Source organism: Rhinopithecus roxellana, chromosome 9, assembly GCF_007565055.1.
Source record: "Rhinopithecus roxellana isolate Shanxi Qingling chromosome 9, ASM756505v1, whole genome shotgun sequence".
Taxonomy (NCBI): Eukaryota; Metazoa; Chordata; class Mammalia; order Primates; family Cercopithecidae; genus Rhinopithecus; species Rhinopithecus roxellana.
This window is the reverse complement of record NC_044557.1, coordinates 116,230,059-116,252,359: the sequence shown is the minus strand read 5'-3', so window position 1 is coordinate 116,252,359 and position 22,301 is coordinate 116,230,059. Positions and strand designations below refer to the sequence as shown.

General features: G+C 40.3%; 1 protein-coding gene across 1 annotated transcript in view; it reads right to left on the bottom strand.

Annotated features, from left to right (window-relative positions):
- The window catches only part of KCNB2 (potassium voltage-gated channel subfamily B member 2), a 416,387-nt gene that overhangs the window by 53,973 nt on the left and 340,113 nt on the right, over positions 1 to 22,301 (bottom strand). The gene's annotated exons all lie outside the window — the stretch shown is intronic.

The window sequence follows — 22,301 nt, the reverse complement described above, 5'->3', positions numbered from 1 at the left end:
AATTCAGAGGAAGCCAGAAATTTGAATTCTTTTTTAAAAATGTGAAATCTCCTGATTTTTAAATGCTTCAAGTAATTTGAACATATCTTAAAATAATATGTAGCACAAAACAACAACAAGAGCAACATGAAGCAAACCTCTCCTGGATTTTTTCTTTTTCTTTCTCCTATTCATTCTATTTCTAGAGCTCCTTGAGGATTTCTGCTAGCAGACCATCATCTTGTTTAGAATTGGCAGAGAAAGCACCAGCTGCTGGAATCCCACGACTGACTGGGTCTCACTACTGGCCCAGTTGCTAGGAACTTCAAGTGCAGAGCAGTAATGAAGACACACCATTCTTTCTCTCTCTCTCTCTCTCTCTCAACTGTCAACAGTTGGCATGGTCAAAAATAAAGCACAGACCTGACATGTCAGCTTTGTGAAATCCAAACAGGACCACTGAATGAGCTGGAAAGAGCCGTGGCACTCACCGCTTGATGACCTCAATGTACACTCTCCCTTTTCTGCAGTTTCCCCCCACTTCCTCACTCACTTGCATTCCAAGGGTAGCCCCTGAAGGCACATGAGTTTTTCCAGTTCCTTTATAATGGCTTACTGCAGATGGGGAAACCAAGGGCCAGAGTGGTATAGGCGGCCCATGAGTCACAACACTGCACTGTTTCACCCGAAAAACCACCCCGTGTGGAGGCGCTAGTGCTATCTCAGGAATTTGATGAGCGCTTTGTCGGCACAGGTGTGCCCTGGGGGTCTAAATAACACCTGATTGCTTCACTACATTTTTTTTTTTTTTCTGCTAAGGAGAGAGGATTGCAGAATCAGAAGAAAAAATTTAGAATTGGTACAGAACTGCTCTTATTTGCAGTTATAAAAAGGAACTGTACATTTTCCCAGCCTACCAAAATGATAACGCTGGGTTTTATTTTTGGAAAAAGTACTTTTCATCTTGTAAAAATTTAATGGCCTTTCAGTGACAGGGAACTTCTGAGTGGTTTTCACTGGCTCTTTTCTGGCTGCAACAGAAGGTGGATGCTATGGCTATAGGGCCTCTCCCTGCTTGAAGGGATGGCTAGGGAGAGGAAACATGCCCTCTCCATTGTCTGATTGCTGCTGCTTCACAGATTGTGCCTGCACAACATTCTTTTCTCTTCTTCCCTCTCTGAGCTACAGACAGGGCAAAGGTAGCCAGACTTTAGATAAGATTGCCAATATTAACATCTAATGTCTGGTAGTACTTTTCTGTCTACAGATGTTTGAGTGCCTTAATTCCTTTATCTTTTAAGATTTGCAGTGAGCAGAGATTTCCTTCCACTTGGTGTTAATATGAAATGATCATACATCTGACCATTAATATAAGACTTGGACCAGGGCTTCTCAAGGTTGAACACGCATCTGAATCACCTGGGGGATCTTGTTAAAAGGTAGAGTCTGATCCTGTGTTTGTGGACCGGGCTGCCCGGCTGCTATTGCTCCCAGGTGATGCTGATATTGCTGGCCCATGGACAGCACCTGGAGAAGCAAGGGAGGGTTCAGGATAACCGAAGGGGAGGGTGAGAAGGAGAAGATGCAGGTTCCCTCTTTTTGTTCTGAGGGTGTGCCTGTTCTCTCCTCACCCAGGATAATCATCCATCATCCAAGCCTACATCCTTGGGAGGAAGCCTCGGCTACCAGCAAGGGCCCAGGACGAGGCTGGGAGTGTGTTTCTTTGTGAAAAAAGATGACAGTGCTAGCAGTCATGGTTCTGAGAACAGCAGCTCTGGTTCTTCAGCTCCCTTGACAAGTATTCTCCAGGATTGCAGAGCAGCAGCTGAGGCTGGAGAAGGTGAGCCTGTGATCAGAGGGTGTTGGTGTAAAGAAGTTTTGTGGACTGTTGAAAGCAACAAATTATCAGTTGTGTTTGTTTTGAGGTTGTGGCAGACTAGGTCACTGAGAGAGAGGGTGAGGATGCTATTAGTCTGCTCCAAGATTTTTCCTTGTCGCAGACTGGATGGAGCTCTCAAGTGCCAGGCCTTTTGGCCCGAGTCCCTGGCACACAGATGGTGTCACAGTCAGGCCAGCCCCCCTCCTGCTCCTGACATGAAGGTGATGAGGGCCTTTGGGCCCTGTAGGACTGCAACAGATGTTGTTTGGTTCCGGCAGCTGAGCAGGAGCCTCGGCTGCAATGTAAACATTTCATTGGCTCAGCCAGTTCTTTTGCTGCTCTGCCTTTGAACAACTCCCTTCCTAGAGGTGTCTGTGTCCACCTGTCCAGGCTTTGGCTGGTTAGCTACTGCAGGGCAGGGGCTGTGATGCGTTTCCAAAGCTTGCCCTGCTTGTCACTTAGCTTTACTGCAGAAGGCCCTAGATACAGACATAGGGGGAAAGCAGACTCACTGACTCTCCAGATGCTGTAGTTGGTGAATCCCACTCACCACCTCTCTCACACACCCTGATAGAGGTGCTGGCTCGTCAGTGTTCATCATGGCTGGAGTAAAGTAAAGCTGGCAGCCCTCAGTGTACAATGTCTTCAAAATTTTTAGAGTATCTCCAACTAATTCTGATAAGTCCCTAGGACAAAGTTATACCTTTTTCCAAAATAATTTTGGTAATGGTAAAGATTTTTTAAAAAAATTAGAATGATGTCCTACTCAAATTAAGAAAAATGAGCTAAAGTAAAAGAATAGTCTCCAACTGATAAGAGAGCAAATAATCCCAGTTCATTTTAAATTGAGGATCTGAACGAGCAGGAGAAGGCAAGTCCACACTTGCCTACTGATATTTCTTTCGGAAGTAAGGAAAATACTGCTTATATTTCATGGAATACCAAATCATGTCAAAACTGTAAACAACACTCTATCTGCTATCAGAAAATGAGTTTCAGGACATGCTATTTCTACATACAAGGGAGAAGTTGAAGTCCACAGGAGGAGCTCTGGTTCACTGAACGGTAAATGTGCTAATAGGTGGATGCTGCTGCCTGCTGCAAGTCGCCCAGTCCCAGTGGAACTGTATGGTGACTTACAGCACAAGATGTGAATTTCCCTTTGTTCTCAATGGAAAGACTCTTCAGGGCATGCATGCCCACTACATTGTGTAGGACCATGGGTCTGTCATTCTTTTTGTCCCCAGTGCTGTCACACAAATACAGAAGACCAGATTCTGTATGTCTTACTCTCTTGCCACACTCTCACCACCTATAGTATGGGTTCCTGTTCACCTGTTGGTCAGCTTGGCCCTGCCAGAGGTCCTTATGGATAGCAAATAACATTCATTGAGAAGCTACTTTGCACCAGGCACTTTCAGGTACATCACTGAATCCCACCCCAATGGGGTAAGGAACACTGCTTTCATTATTCTAATTATGAAAAATCCCAAACTTAAAGAGGTTTTCTATTGCTGTTTTTAAAGTCAAAGGCCACATGGCATATGTCTGAACCAGGTTTCAAAGTCATGTTAACTCTCAGACTCTGTCCTTTCTATTGGCCCTGCTAAACAGTGAAGGGGTGGGGCCTTGCATTTGTGCTCTGCCTTGCCATTCACAAATGAAGCAGCCTTAATCCGTGTGACATGTGGTCCCCTCTCTGCAGCACAAGAGGAAATGACTACAGTGGAGGCTGGCCATTCTGGCTCACTCTCAAGTTTGGATTTTAATGAATGAGGGGTTTGAAGACAAAAAGTCACCACTGAGACCCTCAGTTGTGCCATGGTGGGACAAGGAAGTGGCTGGGAGTCTGGGAGAAGAACCTGACTTTGTGCTGTGCTAAGCATAGGTGCTGCTGCATCGGTGCACACAGCAGAGCCTAGGCAATTCACCTCATCGATAAATATCTACTGAGTTCCCACTGCGTGCCAGCCATGGAGAGGCACTGGGAATTCAGTGAGGAATATTCTGACACTGTCTTTATTTAGGGGAGACACCATCCTTTGAGGAGATTCAGGATAGCAGGACACAGCTGGCCCCCACAGAGAAATGTAAAAGTTGTGCTAGGCAGATAAGGTAACCCCTCAGGATATTTTAGACTTGTTCTAGAACTTACTTTTCTTCTTGATCCTTACACTCTTTATCCTAATGACAGCAGCTTAGGCAAAGAATGGAGACCATGTTTCTAACTCCATGCTCTTCTTTTATAGAAAGATGTATTTCTATTTTGAAAAGCTTTTCTCTCTTCCCTGTAGAACATCTTGTTATCATTAACTGTTATGTACCACTCGTGACAATTCACTGGTGATTTTTAGGACAGAAATTAGAGTCACAGAAACTTCTTCAACTTGTAAGAGAAATCTACAGGCTTCTTTCTGGGGGAAGTTTTTTCCCAGAACTAAAGCTGATTAACATCCAAACAACTATCCAGGGACTCTTGCAATGCACAAACCACTACCACATTAGAATTGATGGGGAAGGGAGAAAACTGCAGAAGACCACATCAAAGAAAGCCAGTTTGTGAGATTTAACTTTGAAAGGCTGACCGGGAAATGCTGGGGATGAAGCTTTTCTGACAGAGGTATTTGCCTAAGAAAGATGGTCAGAGTTCTTTCTGCTGAGAACTTTAGTCAATTACAATCACAGCTGCACTGCTGAGATGCCAATTTATACGCAGATGCTGCCAAATGGAGCAATTTCCACAAAATGCACCACATCCTTATTCTCCAAAGACACTCTCTATTGTAACAAGCAAATGGTCACTGCTTCAAGGATTCAACAGGCTATGTGAAGCTGACAAGCTGGTATAAGATTTCACATTTGAGCAAATCGTTCTTGGACATGGAAGGGCCCTCTCTAAGACTGAGAAAAGAGCATAGGGAACTGGTCCCATCAATGAGAAACTCCTAGATTTGGTCACGGTGATGCTCCAAGGTGTAATGGACTTGCATGATGGAAGCCATTCATACTAGCAAAAATCACTAGTGAATTTCTGAAGTTTGATTTGGGTAAGATACCATATGAGTTCACACTACTCTACTAGATCTCCTATAATACAAAATATGTTTTCTCAAACATCTTTTAGCTGTAAAGGTAACAACATACCTTTAAAATAGAAGTGCAGTGGGCAATTTATTCGTTTAAATAATGTACCTTCAAAGTCCTTTATAATTTCAGAGTTTTACTGACACAGAGAACAAAGGGAGAGAGAAATGGGGGGTTGCTGTTCAATGAGCATAAAGTTTCAGTTATATAAGATGAATAAGTTCTAGAGATCTATGTATAACGTGGTGCCTATACTTAACAATACTGCATCATGCACTTATTTTGTTAAGAGGGTAGATCTCAAGTCCTTACTGCAGTAAAAATAAATTTTAAAAAACATATTAAAATTATATAATTGCATTGAGAAAAAGATAATTCAGGCTGGATTCATATTGTATATTACTTGTATTATAGTCATTTTTTCTTCTAACTCTAACTGAACTTGAGTTCAATAATGCAGAACTGGAACATTCCTCATGTTATGTTCTCATCTGAAAGGAAACAGTGTGTCCCATAATGGGAAACAGTATAGGGTAAGGGTTTAAATGTCACTTTTTTCCACCTATGTATGAGCTTGAGCAAAGTAATATATGTGAGTTTTGGCTTCCCTATAAGTTGTAATTTTGAGGATTTAAGTGAGGTAATGTATACAAAATACCTACTGCCTGTGACAAAGCACTACAAAATGGTGGCTCTTAATAAGCATAGCAATTTTGTGACATATAGAAAAACTACCAGCCTGGACAACACAGCAAAACTCTGTCTCTATAAAAAATACAAAAAATTTGCCAGGTGTGGTGCCACGCACCTGTGGTCCCAGCTACTCAGGAGGCTGAGATGAGAGGATCACTTGAGCCTGGAAGGCAGAGGTTGCAGTGAGCCAAGATCATGCCACTGCACTCCAGCCTGAGTGATAGAGTAAGACCTTGTCTCAAGGGGAAAAAAAGAGAAAAGAAAAGAAAGAAAAATTATTGAAGTGGAGTCAAAATAGATGGCTTCTTGTTCTGTTTCCCCCACCAAATACTTGCTATGTGACCTCGAGCCAGACAATTAATTTTCTGAATCTTATGTTCATCGTCTATAATAATATCCACCCTGCCAACCTCACAGATTGCTGAAAGAAACGAATGAAATAATAGAAACACATGTATTATAGCTAGAAGTATCATACAACAGGAATTATTAGCAAAGAAGTTGGAAAATTATGTAGAGAAAGGAAGTATATAGTGTCTGGCACACAAAAGCTATTCAGTAGATGTTTATTGAATGAATTAATGAATGAATGCGTACCTCACAAAGTTCCCAACATTCAAAATACCAAAATCTTGATTGGTATACTTAATTGTGAAAAGCATTGTAAAGAAATCCCTAGAAAATAATATCAAATTTCATGAGAAGGAGATCACAACTAATAATCCATAACTATAACTTTTGCCAGCATTGAAGTGTCTTAGATTGCAGGCTTCTGCAAGATACACATTACTTGTAGTTTTATATCCCCAGTATTTCCCATCCCAGTGTTGATATGCAACAGGCACCCAGCAGGTACTTGCAAATTGAACTTACTCAATAACCCTTGCTCTTGTAACCAATCTTACAATAATACCTCTTCATAATGAATCATTCTTAATTCTCTTATTTCCTCCAAACTCTCCCTCTAGCCCCCGGCAACCACCATTCTACTTTCTGTCTGTATGAATGTGACTACTCTAGGAACTTTGTAAAAATGGAATCATTCAGTATTTGTCCTTCTGTGACTGGCTTATCTCAGTTAGCATAATGCTCTCCGGGTTCATCCATATGGTTGTTGCATATGGTAAGATTTCCTTTTTCAAGGCTGGTAATATTCCATTGTATGTATATAGCATGCTTTCTTTATCCATTCATCTGCTGCTGGACATTTAGGTGGTTTCTATGCCTTGGCTATTGTGAATAATGCTGCAGTGAATGGGGAAGGGTGCAGATATCACCTCGAAATCTTGATTTTAATTCTTTTGGATATAAACTCAGAAGTGGGGCTGCCTGATCAGATGGTAGTTTTACTTTAAGTTTTTTGAGGAACTTCCATACTATTTTCTATAGTGGCTATACTAATTTACATTTCAACCAATAGTGTACAAGGATTACAGTTGCTCCCCATCCTTGCCAACGCTTTTGTCTTTTTGATAACAGCCAATCTGACAGGTGTGAAGTGATATTTCATTGTGGTTTTGATTTGCATTTCCCTGATGATTAGTGATGCTGAGCATCTTTAATATACCTGTTGGCCATTTGTTCTCTCTTTGGAGAACTGTCTGTTTAATTCTTTTGTCCATTTTAAAATTGGGTTATTTTATTTTATTTTTTGCTATTGAGTTGTAGGAGTTCCTTATATATTTTGGATATTAATCCTTTATCAGGTATACGCCTTGCAAATATTTTCTCCTATTCTTTTAATATGTTTTTAATAAAGGAAGGAACCCACAAAGGCAAAAGTGCCTGAGGCCCATGAAAGTAAATATGCAGCTTTATTCCCTTGTCCCCTTCCTAATGTATCTAAACCCTTGAGGAGGGTCTGTGAGCTTTCTTTGTGTTCGCTTCTCCCTTCAAACCCCTCTAGCTGGTCTGGAGGCACACATCTACTTCTCTTTGTCTCCCAAGGCCACTTAAACCTGTTGCTGTCATTAAGCTCGAGGCAGGTAACTAAACCATACCCCAGTTCTTATCTCTGGGCAGCTTCTTGAGCTAGATGTGTTTCCTCTTTATGTTAGTGAAAGAACTGGTGCTGGCTTTGTATGGAGTGGTCATCTTCTTGGGGTCTGGCACCAATTGCTCTTACCAACAACTATCTCCTACCCTGACCCCAATTTATAGTCACCTGCCTAGTTCTGATTTTGATAAATAAGGACTTTGGTGGAAAAAAGGAAGAGGCTCTCCTGTTGAAGGGTCGTTTGCTTTGTGATGGGTGGTGGTGATACTGGGATTTGGAGGGGTCCTGGTTGGAGCCTTTCATGGACAAAGATGTGCACCTTTGGCCCAAACATGCCCTTCTGATACTCAGCCATCTTTCTCTATTTTGAGTATTTCTACTTTTATGAACAAATCAATTTAGAACAACACATTTTATGTCTTCCCGCCTGAGCTATAACTCAAGCAACTAAGGTAGCGTTATAAAAATGTTCACTTAAAATAGACAATTAAGCTTCAGAATTGCTTTCAATAATGGGGTCCTTTTTTTTTGTTTTTCTTTTCTTTGCTTTTTGTTTTTGAGACGGTGTCTTGCTTTGTTGCCGGGTTGGAGTGCAGTGACGTGATCTCAGCTCACTGCAACCTCCAGCTCCTTGGTTCAAGTGATTCTCCTGCCTCAGCCTCCTGAGTAGCTGGGACTACAAGAGCGTGGCACCACACCTAGCTAATTTTTGTATTATTAGTACAGACGGGATTTCACCATGTTGGCCAGGATGGTGTCAATCTCTTGACCTTGTGATCTGCCTACCTCAGCCTCCCGAAGTGCTGGGATTACAGGTGTGAGCCATTGCATCTGGCCAATAATGGGGTCCTTATTAGAATTGGAAAGCATGAATGTATGATGACTAAAGAGCAAGAATAGGCTGGGTGCAATGGCTTATGCCTGTAATCTAGTACTTTGGGAGGCTGAGGCGGGAGGATCCCTTGAGCCCAGGAGTTTGAGGCTACAGTGAGATATGATTGCCCCATTGAACTCTAGCCTGGGCAGTGGAGTGAAACCTTGTCTCTAAAAAAAAAAAAACAAAAATAAAACAAAAATCAACCTCCACTGGCTTGTAGACTATTATTTCATTGGCCAATGAAATGAATATCTGTCATGTTTATCAATCATTTCAAAGAACTAGATACAATTTTTCCTGTGAATCCTCATGTCATCCTTATGAGGTAAAACCCATAAAGAAGATAACAGCCAAGTAATGTTGGAATCTACCTACAGCAAGTGGCCATTGCTCCACTGCCCTAGTCTAGAAAATGATAGTAGTGATGTCATCTTCATCTGACATAAAAGCAAAAAAGACTTTGAAATAGGGCTGCTGTCACTGGATGAATGGTTCAGGTCATACCATGTCTAGTATGTGCTAATAGCTAACCTGAAATGTGAGTGGATTTGTAGGGCATGCCTTCTCGAAACCTTAACAAGCAGGAGCAAAAAATGTCTCAACTCACTAGTTATATTCATGACAAATATAGCCTGTGTGACTGTGGACTACTTTTTACATAGGTCTATAGATCACACACTCATTTGACTAAGTTTAAACAAGAATCATTGTTTATTATCAACAAGGTAATCTCTGGCCCACTGTTTCGCTTTGTTTTGTTTTTGGTAGAGAAAGGGTCTCCCTTTGTTGTCCAGGCTGGCCTTGAACTCCTGGGCTTAAGCAATCCACCCACCTCTGCTCCCAAAGTTCAGGGCTTATAGGCATGAGCCACCACTCCGCCTCTGGCCCACTGTACTTATTGTACAATATAGGTAATAACTTTTTTTTAATAAATAAGTAAATATTCACATCTGGAGCTACCCAATTTCTCATATCAAGCCATATGCTTCACAACATGGTATTTGGTGACACATTAGTTAGGTGTTACTTGTGTAGATATGTCTAAAATAGGGGAAAATTAAGAGGGTTATAAAGGGATGGACAATTGACTCACATATCTCTAAGTCATTGGCTAATTATTAATTTATCATTATTTATTAAACTCCTACTATATGCCAGGCAGACTGCAAGATATAGTTTGGGATTTAGAAATTCCTTGGGACTCAGAGCTGAAAGACACAGTCCCTGTCCTCAAGGGGCAAGTCCTTTGGGACAGTGTGCAACACTGAGATGTGTAGGATGCTGTGAGAGCACAGAAAAGGGCCACAGGCACATACTGGGGATTCTGGGATGCCTCCCTGGAGAGGCTGACCCTTCCACCTGAATTAATTTCAAAGCCTGTGATGAATTTAATTGGGAGTCCCTAACTTTAAAAACAAACACCTACCTTCCTGTGCTAAAGCATTAAAATAAATGAGATGAGAATTTTGATTTTCTTTTAAAAAATAATAAAATGAGAGTGCCCATAGCAGTTGTGGGGCTGCTCGTAGGAAGCACACCCACTTCTCTGAATGCTCCTGCAAGTGGGTCCTGAGAGGTTCCAGAACGTTACCTTGACAAATGTGTATTCCCAAAAGGATTGTTCTGAAATGTGTTCAAACAGAGCAACAGCAATAATAAGAATTTTAAGCTTAACTCTCAAAATCAAGTACTTTTGGAGTAGAAAACTTGATAATTTGGGGATCCTGTGTATGCCTATCTTGTACCTGTTAGGCAAAGGTGTTCAGTAGAAACTTAAGTTGAGTAATTGAAGTTGAGGTAGAAATAAATCTGTGCAAACATACTTAAGGGATGGTTTCCCATTTTCCCAGCTTGCTCCATTGACTTGCCCTATGGGACACTTTACTGAATTCAGATACCACCAATGTTTGAAGCAGATAATGTTTCTGTTTTCCAGTAGAATGCTCTCATTATTGAGTGGAACTGGGAAGGATGGTTTGTCAGGGAAGAGCAACGGGAGTGTATTCTGGGAGTAACACAGCACAAGTTTCACAATGAGAACTTTTTCTCCAAAGTCAGAATGCTCAGTATATTCAAATGTTTTCATTGGCCTTTTCCATTACTGATAACTCTTTGTGGTCCTCATTTCCAATATCTGAATGCCAGTGTGCAAAGGGTCAAAACGGGTCATTAATTCAACATATATTTATGGAGTGACCACAATGGGGCAGGTCATGTGCCAGGAGCTAGGATATGGTCACGGCCACTGCCTTTGTGGACCTGATAGTATAGGGTGAGAGACAGATGGTATCACACAAACAAATTACTGCAAACAAATAGATGATTACAAGTAGCACTGAGCACCAAAAGGAGAGGGACAAAGTGAAGTTAGAGCGGATGGGGGTCAGGGTGTCTCCTTAGGATGGTCAGGGAATGTTTTGCTGAGGAGGTGACATTCAGAAGAGACCAGAAGGATAAGTAAGAGGCAGTGAGTTAAAGAGCAGGAAGACAAGAATATAGAAGGCATGAAAGAGTTTAGTGTGTTGGCAATTCTGCAAGTCAAAAGCTTTTAAGAAGTAAAGCTTTTATAATTTCAGAGTTCTATGAATGGCTCTTGTATGTAAGCAATGAAGGAGGGCTGAAGACTAATATTAAGCCATCATTATGGGACTATTCTAAGTGATTTAATAGTGATTATCATCACCATTGTTAATTATTTAGTGAGTGTCAAATACTATGCTATATGTATTCAAAATACATTTTCTCATGAAATCAGCCAAACAAAATATGTTTTTGGAGTTCCAGGGAACTTGTTTCAGAGAGAGAGAATGGAAAAGGATAGTAAGATGGGGCAGACAGGAAACTGGGGCACAGGCCTGGGAACTAGATGCTCTGGAGCAGAGTATTTCTACAGTTAGCAGGGGTATCTGGTCCTGGTGGAGAGAATAGAATCCCAAGCCTTTGGGAGCCAAGCAAAGGACAACTGTAAGGGATGGGGAATGAAAACAGGAGTGGCAAGGGGCCCTCAGGCATTTCTGAGCAGAGACAAAGGATTCTTAATTTATGGCTACAACTCAGCTAACAACAGGATGAAGTAAAGGGAAAGAGAGGCCCAGAATAATCCTCAGAGGTCAGTCAGGAGCCTGTTGCAATAATTTTGGGAAGAGACTGAAGGCCTTTGCCAGAAGAGTGGCCGTAGGCAGAGGAGAGAGACACAGGTGAGACATGTGGGAGGTGAATGAGGCCCAGCAGGAGGTTGGGGAAGAAGATGAATCCTGTTAGAGATTTTGAATTTGAGGTGTCAGCAGGACAAACACATAAGCATCTAATGCTGGTTCTGATTCCTTCTCACACCCACTTCATTAAACCAAACAGAATCTCTTCTGAGAGATTTAATTAACCAGGGCTCTATTAGAGCCTGGCCGGTAGCAATTCCTATTCCTTCACAAATGCTCTTGAAGAAACATCAGATGGCTAATCAAGCCATGCAAGGAAAGAGGAGAAAGTGCTGGGAATGACTCTATATAACATGCTCTCTGTAGAATCCTATTACAGTCACCTTTGTCTTTCTGCTACTTTCCATATCTCTACTGGCAAATTACATGTCAGCACACATCGGTATTCATGGAATGCATCAGAAACCTCACCTATGTTGATCCTTAATCATTAGCTCAGAGCTCATACTCCTCTGACACATGTACACTGTAGGTTGACCTTAATGGAAATGCAATAAATTATTTATACCTACTCTACCACAGGCAGAAGGGTATCTACTAAGGAAACTCACAGGTTTTTTGCTTTGGTTTTTGTTTTGTTTTAAAGAACCAGGATAAAAGAGAATAGCTTCAGAATAAATGACCCACCATAAAGACATAAAAGATAGACTTTAGAATGAAACAATTTTGCATTTTCATAGATCCATTTAGTGCATATTTTCCTTGATAAGGAACATGAAAGGGCCACCATTGTCTTCTGGGTTGACAGCGGGGGCACTAGACTCTTCAACCTGATGTTTATTAATCATTTAATGACTTTTGTGTCCTTTAAGCTCTGATCCATTGCTTTGACCACCACACGGTCATTCTATCCAGGAAGTACAATTGCTTTGAATCAGGATTAGGGAATCAATTGAGACAACTGAGGCGATTATGAGGCAGTTTGGAGTTTGGTTTGAGAAATCAGTGGTTTTTCCCTCCTCTGCCACCTGGGTAAGTGTGCAAACAGCAACTATTCCCCCACCTCCCCTCTTTTTCTTTGGAGACAGTGTCTCACTCTGTCACTCAGGCTGGAGTGCAGTGATGCCATCTTGGTTCACTGCAACCTCTGCCTCCTGGGCTCAAGTGATCCTTCCACCTCCGCCTCTCAAGTAGCTGGGACCATAGGCACATGCCACCACACCTGACTAATTATTTTTGTAGAGACGAGGTTTCACCATGTTGCCCAGGCTGGTCTCGAACTCTTTGGCTCAAGCGATCTGCCTGCCTTGGCCTCCTAAGTTGCTGGAATTATAGGCATGAGCCACCATGCCCAGCAGTGGCTATGCCCTTTTTATACACCTCGTCACACTTTCACAAGTTGGTGGGCTGCCATGTGGACTCCGTTACTGTCTCAGAGGCCGGAGGTCTGTAAAGGAATGTCCTGTGTGTGTACAGACACCAACTCTTAGATCATTGACCACTAATAGCGACACTATGGTGAGGGCCCAGGTGGGAAGACAGGTCCAACAGCACTGCTGATAGGGATGCTGATACAAATATATGCCTGTTTTTTTCTTTTCCTTTAAAGGATTTTTTAGTTGACATGGGTTTTTGCATAATAATCTGGTGTGAATTCTGAAATCCACTAAAATATCCAAAAACCTAATACAAATCCCACGAATTCAACATTTATTATCATTTTGATAGGCTCAAGCTGTGTTGGCTTATTTTTGCTTGGTAAATGCTTTCTTAATAGTGTAAAATTAATAGTGCAAACCAGATTGCAGAGGGAATGTTTAAAATACTTAAAGGACAAATTGTTTTCAGCACTGACAAGCCCTGTAGGAGTGCTGTTTACACAGAAACAAATGACATGCTGCTTCTAAACCATTAGAATTTATTAATTAAATCAGATCTTCCCTACTAGGCAGCACTGAATTGGCTTATTTTGAGTTATTGTATGGTTTTTTGAGAGAATAAAACTGTACTTCTTAACATTATATTGTAATTAAAAAGAATACTTGCCATAGGGCAAAAAACATGGGCTTTGAAGTCAGAAAAGTCTGAATTTGTATCACAGGTTTTAAATTCAACCGTCTTTGTAACTTTGGTTGGGTGGCTTAATGTCTCCAAACTTCAGTTTTCTCATAGATAAAGAGTGTATGCTGACCTTTGTGAGTCTTTATGAAGATACCACAGCTACCTGTAAAGCTGTCAGAACCACTCCTAGCACATAATAAGGGCTCATTAGTGTTTCTACCTAGACAGCCTTGGGATGGAGAAGTAAAAATGAAAGTCCCACAGAAATACAATACCGGCCCACAAACTAGAACATGAACAAGAGTGGAGACCTGAGTAATGATAGTAACAGTAAAAACAACAGCTTCATTTACTGAGTACCAGCTATTATTGAATCCCCCTTTTCATAGAGGGGGAAACTGAAACTCCTGTTCTTTATAATTTTAGTGTTAAATCCAATGACCTAGATTTAGAAAAGGAAAAGATTCTCAATAAAAATGATCTTAGAAATCATAAAATCTCTTTGATATAAATATCTTAAAAAACTTCATGTTTAGTAACTACTAAAAATTTTATAGGTCTTAGGTTTTGTGTAAAAAAGAATTGTAGATGGCCGGGCGCGGTGGCTCAAGCCTGTAATCCCAGCACTTTGGGAGGCCGAGACGGGCGGATCACGAGGTCAGGAGATCGAGACCATCCTGGCTAACACAGTGAAAACCCGTCTCTACTAAAAAATACAAAAAACTAGCCGGGCGAGGTGGCAGGCGCCTGTAGTCCCAGCTACTCGGGGGGCTGAGGCAGGAGAATGGCGTAAACCCGGGAGGCGGAGCTTGCAGTGAGCTGAGATCCGGCCACTGTACTCCAGCCTGGGCGACAGAGCGAGACTCCATCTCAAAAGACAAAAACAAAAACAAAAATAAAAACAAAAACAAACAAACAAAAAGAATTGTAGAAAGGAATGGACTATACAGTTAGTGGCCACTTTTAACTAATAGCCACAGCTGGCAAAAATACTAGTGCGTTCACGACTTTCACTTCTCTTTACATCTGTTTTTATACTGAAAACTAATTATTTATTTAACTAACTAAAAAGATTAAATTTGCCTTGTCTCTAGACTTGCAAAAATTAAAAATGGTGGCCATTTTTACAAGTTTCTTTGAGTTTCAAATTGCTAGTGTTTCTCAATGAAATGAAGATGCAACCAAACATTTTTTAAGTTGGTAACAACTCTTTTTGTTTGATTTTTGGAGACAGAGTCTTGCTCTGTTGATCAGGCTGGAGTGCAGTGGCGCAATTCTCGTGTCTCATCCTCCAGAGTAGCTGGGACTACAGACGTGCACCACCATGCCTAGCTAATTTTTGTATTTTTAGTACAGATGGAGTTTTACCATATTGGCTAGGCTGCTCTTGAACTCCTGACTTCAAGTGATCTGCCTACCTTGGCCTCCAAGAGTGTTGAGATTACAGGTATGCGCCTCCGCACCTGGCCTTGGTAACAACTCTGATAAGGACAGTCTTAGGCCACAGGAGACCTAAACTATCCCTATTTTACAGAGGATTCATGGGACATTAGGAGGCCACCATAATTAACAGTAAGTAAACTTTAAGCACATCATTAATTTTAATAAGATCAATGAACTTTTTTGAATTAGTCTTTCATTTGCTTTGTTTTTCTGGTCAGGCAGGCAGATTGAGAATTTCCTTTTGGCAGGGAACATTTAGTCCAGGCCGGCTGCAGGCAGGCTGGGTGAGTGGCCCACCAGGAAGGGTCAATGCCAAAACCAGCTCGGGCCTCCTCGCACATTCTGCTGCACAAAGGAACCCTTGCCACTCAACAGCTGAGTCTCAGGAATTTGCTTCTGTCTGTACTTTACAGCAGGTGCTGCTGCCCACCCTTGAACCATCAGGCTTCTTTGGTGAGCTTTTATCTCTCAAGACCAGCCTTGGGAAACGGTGCTGTAATTACCTCTGAAAGGCTGTCAAGTAAGAGGAACTAGAAAGCATTCCTTGGCTTTTAAATTGTGTCGATATGATCAAATTCTTATTTTTACCAAAATTGCATTTTAATAAATGACATAATGGTTTTGAGGTTGGAAATACACAGAGAAATCACAATTTGTGAATTTGACCATTTTGATTTCTTTCCACTGGGGACATTAGCAAATGTGTAGGAGCTCAACGTTTATAAATGGACTTTGTTCAGACAAGACACTTAAGCTGAAAAGCAAGAAAAATCACTTTCATTATGGATCTTACTATCTTGAGAACATATAAATGAATGTACATAGAAAAGAAACTTTCGGTGTCCTCCTAGCTTACTGAGGCTTAAGGTGTGGATTCTTCTAAGCCAGATAATTCACTTACTAATGTACTAATTTATGTGTAGCTACAGTATGCTCTATATTTTGTAAAGAACTTTAGTGGTATTAAAGAAATGACACAGCTCTTGATTTGAAGTGGTTTATAATACAGTATACACACACATAAAAACAACTTGTAAATATTTTCCATGTAAATCAGAAACTTTTCCTTCAAAAGTCTTTTTGGTTCATCCTTTAAGAAGATAAATCATGCATTTGAGAAATATCTGAAGGGATACTCATCTGTTCTTGTGACCATGTAAATACAGATTGAAAAAAGGATGGCGGAATGCATTTTGCCTCTTGATTTCCTTATGCTAGGAGTAGAAATGACTTCTTTTAAGTGCATTCCCTCAGATAGCAGTAAAGGGCCTGCTTGCTATGAGATGCTGGTTCTCCAGACAAATGGAGCTGCAGCTTTATAGATGTGAGCACAAACAGGAAAGGCCAAAAAGTCAATGGTTTATTTGAAGGACTCTGCCCATTACCTGGTATTCAACAGTGTTACTTTTAAAAGTCAGCAGAGAAACTTTTTTTTTTTTTTTTTTTATAGACTTTAATACAAATGGCTAGTAAGCACATGCAAAGACGCCCAACATCATTAGCCATCAGGGAAATGCAAATCAAAACCACAATAATATACCATTTCACATCTACTAGGATGACAAACAAAAAGATAATAAGTGGTGATGGGAATGTGGAGAAATTGAGACTCTTCATACACTACTTACTGGTGGGAATATAAAATGATGGAGCCTCATTGGGAAAAAGTCTGATGGTTCCTCAAAAGGTGAAACAGAAGGTACCATATGACCTAGCAATCCTACCTCGTATACCGAAGGAAAATGAAAACATATGTCCAGACAAAAACTTTTACATAAATGTTGACCTCAGCATCCTTAATAGCCAAAAGATGGAAACAACCTAAATGCCCATCAACTAATGAATAAATAAATAAAATATCCTATATCTATGCAATGGCATATTGTTTGCAATAAAAAGAAACGAAGACTGGGTGCGGTGGCTCACGCCTGTAATCCAAGCACTTTGGGAGGCCAAGGCGGGTGGATCACCTGAGGTTGGGAGTTCGAGATCAGCCTGACGAACATGGAGAAACCCCATCTCTACTAAAAATACAAAATTAGCTGGGCATAGTGGCACATGCCTGTAATCCCAGTTACTCTGGAGGCTGAGGCAGAAGAATTGCTTGAACCCGGGAGGCAGAGGTTGCGGTGAGCTGAGATCATGCCATTGCACTCTAGCCTGGGCAACAAGAGTGAAACTCCACCTCAAAAAAAAAAAAAAAAAAAAAAAAAAAATGAAATGAAGTACTGATCCATCCTTCAACATGGACGAATCTTTAAATCATTATCCGACGTGAAAGAAGCCAATCCAAGAGGACCATATACTGTACTGTGAATATATATGAAATGCCTAGAACAGGCAAATCTAGAGAGACAAAAAGTAGATTAGTGGCTTGCCTAGGGTTGGGAAAGTGGAGAGGTGGGATGAGGAGGTGATGGCTAAGGGATACAGAGTTCCTTTCTCGGAGTAAAGAAAATGTTCTAAAATTGATTGTGGTGATGAATGCAGGCCTCTGTATACATTGAAAACCATTGACTTGTACTTTTAAATGGGTGGATTGTATGGGATGTGAATTATATTTCAATAATGGTGTTATTTGAAAAAGGCATTAATGTATTGATAACTTATAGGATATTCCTGCTTGATAATATTCCACACTACACTTCCCCATTTTGCTTGCTATACGTGAGGAATCTCAAGTAAACTCCTTATGTTTCCCCATCTGTGAGATGCCAATAACCACAGCAGACCACTTCATCCTTCTTCTTCCTCATAGGGGCTTGGGGAGACCAAACATTTGTGTTCCAGATTCACACTGAGAGGTCCTCCTCTCTCTGAGACTCATGCTTTAAAAATTGGAGTCATTAATTGTGAAAACTGAAGGTCTGTAGGGTCAACCTATGAGGACATTTTGCAGGAGTAATCATCTTAGTATTTGTGTAATCCTATGTTTGTGATGGGGGCAAACAAAATTAGAAGCTCCATTCTTGAAGCCAAGACTAATTTACATGAGATAAATGGCACAGCAAACAGAGATCATTATTACCCTTGGAGAACTACATTTATTCAGAGAAAGTTACCAGGAAGAGGAGCAACTCTTATTGTATAAGACAACACATACTGAGGAAGAGAGAAGGCAACAATGAAAGCTGTACTTTCGGGTGGTCCCATTCTATAGTCACTTTGCAAGGGCACTGGCAATGCTGGCAGGTTCTATTAGAGATTTATAGTGACAACTATCTTGAAACTTCATGTATTGCCCGCCTCATTTCCAGATCTTTTCTTGATATACTTCATTGTATGAGAGGTCATGACTACAGTGTCAAGCTGTGGAGAAAAGTAAATTTTTGCTGACAGTTTAGCTCTGCAAAGCAGGAAAACTGCTTAGTGCCTGAACACAAAACAATGCAGGTATGAAAAAATTACTTAACAAATTTCAGCAGAAAATGGCTAAGTTGCACATTATAGTAGAGAGTCAAAGTTACTTCTTGATCTAAGCGTATATATATATATATATTTTTTTTTTTTTCTTGTAAAACCACACTTGTTTTTAAAAAAAGTTAAAATAGTGCCGTTAATGGACTTGATTATGGTTTCCTTTAAAGACATATCTTAAAATTTTATAAATCTCATAAAATATTATTGGATCAAAGCAATTTAATTTAGTTAAACTTTTTAATGATTTTAAAATACTATACTTTAAAAATGTTATCTATCTGAACTAGAATGTAATAAATGTGGATTTTATGTGTTACCATTCTGTCTGCTAGTTCAAAGTACTGAAATACATCATCTTATGACTACCTGTGCATGTAGAAAGGTGATGAAACTAGAAAATGCTCAGTTGTAACATTTAAGGCCAAGCAGATAAGGTTTAACAACTTTTCTAATATAACTTTTAATGTCAGAGACTAACTCCATTTTAACTCTAAAGTTACTCTTAAGCATCAGCTAAGTAAGGTTCCCTTTTTTGTTGGCCTAGTGGAAAGAGTGTAGACATTGCAGCTTGACAGATCACATTTTATATTCCCGTGCACCCACTTGCTAAGAAATAATCGTGGGAAAGTTACAAACCTGCTCAGAGCTTCAGTTTCTCTATTGCAAAATATGTTGTGGGGAGAATGAAATAAGACATTTTATGCACAGAGCCTGAAAATACTAGGCTTGTAATGAATGGATCGCTTTTCCAAGGTTATTGCATCGTGATCATTGGTTCAAATGCAGTTTTGATCTATTGTGTTTAACGAAGTTCTCTATTTTTTTTCTGACTCTTCATTCTTCTTCCCCCTCTTGTCTGCCACCTTGCTCCATTGCTTCCACTTCATCTACCCACCTCCATCTCCAGGCAGGTACTCTGCCACTCTTTTTAACCCATTGCAAACAACCATCTGGTAGGCACCTGGGATTTTATCATTTTGAGCTCTTTGTGAACTTGACCTCCAGCCTACTTCTCCAGCCTTACTAACTGCCATTTTAGTCCTTAAGTTCTACCCTGCACTCTTCATGGGCTTCTTCTCACTCCCAGAAGGGCTAGCTTTTGGAAGCCAAGATAACCATATGCAGTCTCAAATCTGTGTCTTCCATATGCTCATTCCTCTACCTGGAATGCTTGGCCCCTTTCCATTCAACTAGTCAACTCTTACTTCCTTTTCAGTACTCACCTCAATGACTTTTCCTTAATAAACCTCTGGTCCAGGCTCCATCCTGCTTCTAACAGCTCTCATACCTTTCACTGTGCATACTGTTCAAGTCTGACTCCCTCAAGAGGCTCATGTACCTGAAAGATAGTGATTGTATGGCTGCAGGGCCTAGCACAAGGTCTGGCATATAATAATAAATGCTCAATAAACATTCATTGAACAAGTGAGTAAAAGAATGAATGAAATAAGATTATATTTCTCAAGAAATAACTGCCAGTCCCTGAACTAGGTGCAAAGGTTGAATAGTCATATTAAGGAGGATTACAGTCTTTCTATCCATATACTTTACTTCTGCATTTCCATATGTTTCTGTGGTGGGGGAAGGGGGCAGGATACTTTGTTGAATCTCACTCACTCTGTGATATTAACAAATTGACCAATCAAGAAAAGCTAAAATGCTGATTCTGGGGCAAGAGGAGAAATGTTGCTAGGCAACAGTATTCCAGTTGTTGGCTTTTTTCTTCTGTAATACAGTAATTTCCAAAATTTAAAATATCATCTCACAATGTTCTTTAACCTACTGCATCCAACTACCTTAAATGAATCTGGGTTTTTAGGACCAAGAACAGTGATTCATAAAAAACAAAGGAAGCACTGATTTGACTTATTTTATCAGGTAATAATGATACAATACTTAAACTATCTCCAGATATTTTGTAGAAACAAGTAGAGACATTTCATTCCATCAACACAGAAAACCAAATCAGATTACGTAAGAGTCTAAATTATCATTTGACTTCTTCAAGGTCTTTTCAATGAGGTCCCTGTTGAGTCTGTTCAATTTAGTCTCAGGTTTTATCTTTTTTTGTTGTTGCTGACCTTACCTGGATGCTAACTATCTTAGATTTGCACTGTCCAATATGGCAGCCACTAGCCACATGTGGCTCTTGAGAGTTTCAGAGGTGATCAGTTCAAATGGACATCTGCAGTAAGTGTAAAATATGCACTAAATTTATGATATTTAGTATAAAAATGTATATATTAATTTCATATTGATTATATGTTGAAATGATATGTTGGCTATATGGCATTATATAAAATATGTTATTGTTAATTTCACCTGTTTATTTTTACTTTTAAAATATGGCTACTAGTAAATTTAAAATGTGGCTTGCATTATATTATATAGTCAGCCCTCTCTATTCATGAGTTCTGTATCTGTTCATTCAACCACCTGTAGATTAAAACTGTTCAGAAAATTGCATTTGTACTGAATATGCACAGACTTTTTTCTTGTTATTCTCTTTTTTTTTTTTTTTTTTTTTTTTTTTTTTGAGGCGGAGTCTCGCTCTGTTGCCCGGACTGGAGTGCAGTGGCCGGATCTCAGCTCACTGCAAGCTCCGCCTCCCAGGTTTACGCCATTCTCCTGCCTCAGCCTCCTGAGTAGCTGGGACTACAGGCGCCCGCCACCTCGCCCGGCTAGTTTTTGTATTTTTTAGTAGAGACGGGGTTTCACCGTGTTAGCCAGGATGGTCTCTATCTCCTGACCTCGTGATCCGCCCGTCTCGGCCTCCCAAAGTGCTGGGATTACAGGCTTGAGCCACCGCGCCCGGCCTTTCTTGTTATTCTCTAAACGATTCACTGTAACAACTATTTTCAGAGCATTTACATTGTATTAGGTATTATAAGAAATCTAGAGATGATTTAAAGTATATGGGAGGATGTGCATAGGTTATATGCAAATACTATACCATGTTATATAAAGGACTTCAACATCCACCAACTGTGGTATCCGTGGGAGGCCCTGGAACCAGTCCCCAAAGATACTGAGGGATAACTGTATTTCCATTTTACAGAGCTGGTCTAGATTCCTGGACAGTTGATTTAAAGGGTCTGGAAGGCAAACTCACCTGCCACCAGCTCAGTTAGTCTAATTATCTTTTTTGTTTACCAGAAGCTCTACTAGTCCTTGGAGATATAGAAAAAAAAAAAAAAAAAAAAAAAAACAGATCGTGTATTTGCCTTTGTGGAACTCATAGTTCAGTGGGGGCTACTGATTGACACATAATTGAATAAGCTTAATAATATGGAAAATATAACAAAGAATATGGAGAGATGATATTGGGTCAGCAGAGGACAGATAATTTGTTTGGGCGGGGGCAATGGGAAGTGAGAAAAAGCTTCCTTGAGGAGGGATTATTAGAGCTGAGCATTGAAACAGAAGAAAGGCCAGAAGCCTGAAACATTATGGTATGTACCAACTTTGCTGAAAACTTGAAATCAAAAGCTGTCTGGAGTTTCTTGGATGTAATGATACAGGAAAAAACGTGAGATGGGGGTGGAGAGAGTGCAGTCTTGAAGGTCTGCATGCAAAACCAAATTTTATTCTACGAGCAAGGATAAACTTCTAGAGGGTTTAAAGCATAACCATGTCAGGCATATAACCTAGGAAGCTACAGTGGAGGATGGATTCAGACTTAATAAATATAACTGTATGATAAGGATCTCACTG